General features: G+C 40.3%; 1 pseudogene; it reads left to right on the forward strand.

Annotated features, from left to right (window-relative positions):
- The first annotated feature begins 2,969 nt into the window (after nt 1-2,969).
- On the forward strand, nt 2,970-3,894 carry LOC110319545 (annotated as a pseudogene).
- Nucleotides 3,895-5,723: the final 1,829 nt, after the last annotated feature.

The raw sequence follows: 5,723 nt of genomic DNA on the forward strand, positions 1-5,723 counted from the left end.
GGTCCTCTGTGTCTGGCCTTCCACAAAGATCCTTACTCTTCTGTTTTGCACTAGAAAACAAACATGTTTCTAAGGGACAGTAATAAAACTAAATAAACTATAACATGATAAACAAAACCCAACACATTGGACTTTGACAAGACACACAAACAGGAAAAGAGCCCAACAGAGGGCACAAGAATCCCATAAAAACACTAACTTCAAAAACAAAATATATCTGGAGAGGATATGGTGAGAACTTATGCATCCTTGGTGCATGTTGCCTCAACCTCTGTGTGAGTTCATGTGAGCTTTGATCATGTTGATTTAAAAGGCCTTATTTTCTTGATGTCCTCTGTCCCTTCTGGTTCTTACACTCTTTCTCCTTCCTCTTATGTGGGATTCTCTGATCTCTGAGAAGACAGATTCAATAGAAACATACCATTTAAGGATGAATGCTTCAAGGTAGTGTGTTGTCTCTTTTTCCTTCCCCCTCCTCTTCCTCCAGAAGAAGGGAAGGGGAGGTGGGGGAGGAAACAAAAAATTGAAGAAGATATCAGTCTTACTTTGGATTTTATTGCTATAAAGAAACACCACAATGAAGGCAATTCTTATAAAAGACAACATTTACTTGCAGCTGGCTTATTATTTTCATCATGGCAGGAAGCATGGCAGCATACAGACAGACATGGCATTGGAGAAACCAAGAGTTCTATATCTTGATCTGCAGGCAGCAGAAAGAGGAATTGTCAAAGTTCAGGCTGAAATTATTCTCAAAGAAAGAGATGAAAGAGAGGATGAAAAAGTGTGAGCTTCAAAGGCAGGCCATTATAGAATTGTGAATTATTTTGCATTATTTTGTCTCTTTGAACCATGTTGGGGTAATTTTTTCTTTACATTGTGTGAAGGTATGTCTCTGTATTTTCAGTTGTTAATTCTGTACTTGCAGAGAGCTAAATGCTGGCAGGATCTTGATATTGTCATTTCTATGGCCCATCACTGGTCTTATATTTGTAAATACTTGTCCTTCCACACTTGTTCAGACACTTTAAGGTCAGACAGCCCTCTATGCCTAAAAGTAATTTAAACAATGTATCAGGTGTTCCCTTGATGCTGACTAGTTGTAATAAAGATCTGAGGCCCAATAATTGGAGCAGGAAGAGGGGGCAGGACTTCCAGACAAAGAGAGTGATGCCAGGGAAGAAGAAAGATGTGGAATATTCAGGAGTGGACACCGATGGATCATAGCAGAGTAGAAAGGTATAAAGCTAGCCATGTGTAGGCTAAATACTTGAGTTAAGTTATATGAGTTAGGTGGGAAACTGCCCAAGCAAAAAGTCTATGTTTTCAACTTAATTTGTAGACTCTTAAAACTTAGTTTGTAGTCATTATTTATACTACCAGTGGATCCATGAAATTCCTGCTATAGAATCACATTCAAATAAAAGAAACTACCATTCCAGAAGCTTGAAAAGTATTAAATTAAATAAATTCCTTGTCTAGAACAAAACAAACAAACAAACACCAAACTAATCAATCAACCAACCATCCAAACAAAGTCAAATGCATATAAAGAAAAGAAATCACGATTGCTTCACTAGGTGCTTAAAAGGCCTTTGACAATATCCTTCATATATTGATGATAAAAATCCTGAGAAGTACAGTATCGGAGGGTACATAACTCCCTATATTAAAGGCTAAATATTAGGGGCTGGAGAGATGGCTCAGAGCACTGAATGCTCTTCCAGAGGTCCTGAGTTCAATTTTCAGCAATCTCATGGTGGCTCACAACCATCTATAATGGGATCACAAGCCCTCTTCTGGTGTGTCTGAAGACAGTGACAGTGTAATCACATACATAAAATAAAATTAAAATATCTATTTTTTTAAAAAAAGGCTAAATATTACAAACACAGAGGCATCATTATATTTGGAGGAAACCTCCAAGCAATTAAAATTAAATAAAATTAAAATCAAGAATGAAACAGAACTATCCACTATCCACATTCCTTTCCAATTCTGTGCTTAAAGTACTCACTGAAGCAATAAGGAAGGAAATGAACATAAAAGACAACAAACAGGCAAAGAATTTGATTCACCTCCACCTGCAAATGATATGATATTACAGAAGTCAGTCCTACAATTCTTCCAGAAAACTTTTAGACAATAGCAACACATCTCTGCTCCTACCTGTTCCAGAGATAACCAGAATTGGGCTATGCACAGACAGGCTGGTCTCCAGTTGAGCTGAGGTCTGAACCCCATTGGTGATAATTCACCTACATGACAAAGTAAGCATTCCCTCATGCTCCTGGAACTCTGGCCCCTGCCTAAGTTACCACCCTCCCTACAGCCCCCACAAGAGAAGCATGGCTAGAAGTCACATAGACAATGGCCCAAGCTTCTGACCTTCAGGCTAAACTCTTCCCCAGTTACCTAGCAACAGTAAAGACCATAAAAAGGGCTGTTCAGCCCCTGCTTACTCTCTTGCTCTCTTACTTCTCACTCTTTTACTTCTTACCCCTCACTCTCACTCTCTCTCCTCTCTCTTTGTCTTCTCTTCTCTCTCTCTCTCTCTCTCTTTCTACCTTCTTTCTTTCCCCCTGCATTTCTATAATAAAGCTCTAAAACCATAGAATATCTCTGCTCATCAAGGCCCACTGTGCTTGGAGGATGGGACAGGCTTTCTCCTAATGAGCTGTTTCTAATCTGCCTTCCTGTGCTCCAGTCAAGATCCACTGCCCTCATCCCTCTCTCCTATAACCCTGGTGGCTTTATCAAAGTAGCTCCAGGGTTCCCAGGTAGAGCTGCCCCTTTGCCACCCCCCTTTTTAGTTCCCAACAATCTCTGCTCCTCCCTGTTCCAGAGATAGCCACATCTTCTTGTGCAGTTCCAGCCTCGTCAAGATGGTGAAGGTCGGTGTGAACAGATTTGGCTGTATTGGGCACCTGGTTACCAGGGCTGCTTTCTGCTCTGCACTTGGAAAAGTGGAGATTGTTGCCATCAATGACCACTTCATTGACCTCAACTACATGGTCTACTTGTTCCAGTATGACTCTACCCATGTCAAATTCAACAGCACAGTAGGAATCATGTCATCAACAGGAAGCCCATCACCATCTTCCAGGAGTGAGATCCTGCTAACGGCAAATGGGTGATGCTGGTGCTGAGTATGTTGTGGAGCAGGAAGAGGGGGCAGGACTACTGGTATCTTCACCACCATGAAGAAGGCCAGGGCCCACTTGAAAGGTGGGGTCAAAAGGGTCATCATCTCTGCCCCTAATGCCAATGCCCCCATGTTTGTGATGGGTGTGAACCACTAGAAATAAGACAACTCACTCAAGATCGTCAGCAATGCATCCTGCACCACCAACTGCTTAGCCCCCAGCCAAGGTCATTCATGAAAACTTTGGCATCCTGGAAGGGTTCATGACTACAGTCCATGCCATCACTGCCACTTAGAAGATTGTGGATGGTCCCTCTGGAAATCTGTGGTGTGATGGTTATGGGGTTGCCCAGAACATCATCCCTGTATCCACTGGTGCTGCCAAGGCTGTGGGCAAGGTCATCCCAGAGTTGAACGGGAAGCTCACTGGCATGGCCTTCTGTGTTCCTACCTACAATGTATCTGTGTGGATCTGACATGCCTCCTGGAGAAACCTGCCAAGTATGATGACATAAAGAAGGTGGTGAAGCAGGCATCTGAGGGCCCACTAAAGGGCATTCAGGGCTACACTGAGGACCAGTTTTTTTTCCTGCAACTTCAACAGCAACTCCCACTCTTCCACCTTTGATGCTGGAGTTGACATTGTTCGTAATGACAACTTTGTAAAGCTCATTTCCTGGCATGACATTGAATATGGCTACAGCAACAGGGTCGTGGACCTCATGGCTTACATGACCTCCAAGGAGTAAGAAACCCTGGACCACCCACCCCAGCAAGGACACTGAGAGCAAAAGAGAAGCACTTGGTTGCTGAAGAGTCCCTATCCCAACTTGACCCTCAACATTGAGCATCTCCCTCACACTTTCCACTCCAGACCCCCATAAAACAGGAGGGGATTAGAGGACACTCCCTCTCTACTCTCTTGAATACCATCAATAAAAGTTCACTGCACCCACAAAAAAAAGAAAAAGAAAAAGAAAAAGAAAAAGAAAAAGAAAAAGAAAAAGAAAAAGAAAATATCAACTCATTGAACAAAGTGGCAGGACACAAAATAAATTTACATAAATTATTTGCCCTCATGCATACCAATAATTACAATGCTGAAGAAGAGTTCACAGAACTCTCCCAATTCACAACTACTTCAAAGGCAATAAAATTAGTATATATGAACCTAGAGTCAGAGATGAACAATTTCTACAATAAATATTTTAACTTCATAGGGAAAAAAAGAGTCAGATAAAAACATCAGAAGATTTAATGGTCTTCCAAGATCATGGCTTGGTTGGAATAAAATTATGAAAAAGAACATCCTATCAAAAATTTTCTAGAGTAAAAATAATTGTGACATTATTTACAGAATGAAGAAAAATTATAAAGTTTGTATGGAATTACAAGATACCCCAAATACTCAAGCAACCATAAATAAAGAAAAGTGCTACAGGGATTACTATGCTAGATTTCATGCTGTCTTACAGAGATATAATAATAAAACCAAGATGGTACTGGCACAAACCAGACATATAGCTCAATAGAATAAATGGAAGATATTTCATATGAGCTCAGAAGTGCAGTATGTAAAAATACATACTGAAGGACAGTTACCATCTTCAATACTGTTAGAATGAAATTGGACACATATCTATTGCCCTGCATGAAAATCAACTTCAAACGAATCAAATACAGAATGTTAAATCAGAAACAAGAAATGATTCTCAACAGAATTAAAACATCCCTGGTTTCCATGTTACAAATTACAAAAACATGTTCATTCTCTGAATTTTCACTCTACACAGTCTTGGTATCAGGGTAGGTGGATGCCTTCCTTAGTTTTCAATTTTAGTGATAAATTATACCGACAAAAAAGATACTTGGAGGGAAATGGGTTTATTTTGTTTTACAATTTATAGTTGTCATCCAAGGGAGTCAGGGCAGGAACTTAAGGCAGGAATCTAGACACAAGAACTGATGTAGAGTCCATGGAGGGGTGCTTCTTACTAGCCCACACCTCTTGGCTTCCTCAACCTAATTTATCATCATGTTTCTACCCTCTCAGATTATAATGGACTCAGATATGTCAAGAACTGTACTTGGCTCTTCCACATCAATCATAAGTCAAGAAAAAGTATCACATGCTAATCTGGTAGAGATATTTTCCATTTGATGTTCCTTCTTCCCAAATGACTCTAACTGGTGTCAAGTTGACATAAAAACTAGCTAGCACAGAATTTGCCCACTTGATTAAATTTCATATTACCAGAATTAAAAAAAAAAAAAGAGTGGTCTTGAGAAACCATTTTTCACAGAGGATGAAATGAGGTGTTGGGAACACCTTGGGTGGTTGGCTTCAGCATCTTATGATGTTAAGTCTTGAGTGGAATTAAAGATTCAGAAAGAAACAGGAGTCAAGGTAACTTCTCTCTGTATCCTGATCCAAATGACAGTACGTAGCTGTAAAATCTAAAATAAATTCAATACCACTGTACTGACTAGTTTTGTGTCAGCTTGACACAGCTGGAGTTATCACAGAGAAAGGAGCTTTAGTTGGGGAAATGCCTCCATGAGATCCAGCTGTGGGGCA

The sequence above is a fragment of the Mus pahari genome, chromosome 3, assembly GCF_900095145.1.
Source record: "Mus pahari chromosome 3, PAHARI_EIJ_v1.1, whole genome shotgun sequence".
Taxonomy (NCBI): domain Eukaryota; kingdom Metazoa; phylum Chordata; class Mammalia; order Rodentia; family Muridae; genus Mus; species Mus pahari.